The sequence below is a fragment of the Bactrocera latifrons genome, unplaced genomic scaffold, assembly GCF_001853355.1.
Source record: "Bactrocera latifrons isolate USDA-ARS-PBARC rearing strain unplaced genomic scaffold, ASM185335v1 scaffold_156, whole genome shotgun sequence".
NCBI classification, from domain to species: Eukaryota; Metazoa; Arthropoda; class Insecta; order Diptera; family Tephritidae; genus Bactrocera; species Bactrocera latifrons.
The window spans coordinates 614,036-614,413 of NW_017535030.1; positions in this window are offsets into that span (position 1 = coordinate 614,036).

Genomic DNA, 378 nt, shown 5'->3' on the forward strand with positions numbered 1-378 from the left:
CGTCTATTCATTGATTCCTCTAAACAAAATTTAGAGGCGATATTGGTTCATAACGGTAACAAATATGCATGTATGTCCTTAGCTTATGCGGCTCATATGAAGAGATATTWCTACTGGGCTCCAAAAATACAAGAATAGGTGAAGAAATGTGTAGCTATTTTCTGCATTTGTGGCAATTTTTTTGTTTTTTGTTCTRTTCATGTCACAAAAACAATTSGATTTTTGTTTACCAATGTTATTAGTTTAAGCATATTATTGAGACATCCTCTGTCTCTGTTTCGGTGTCCATATTGTTGGAACTCCGATTATAATTCACTTGATTTCCGAACCCCGGAGGCACAAGCTGCTCCACTGCGGTAAGTTGATCTTGCAGATCAT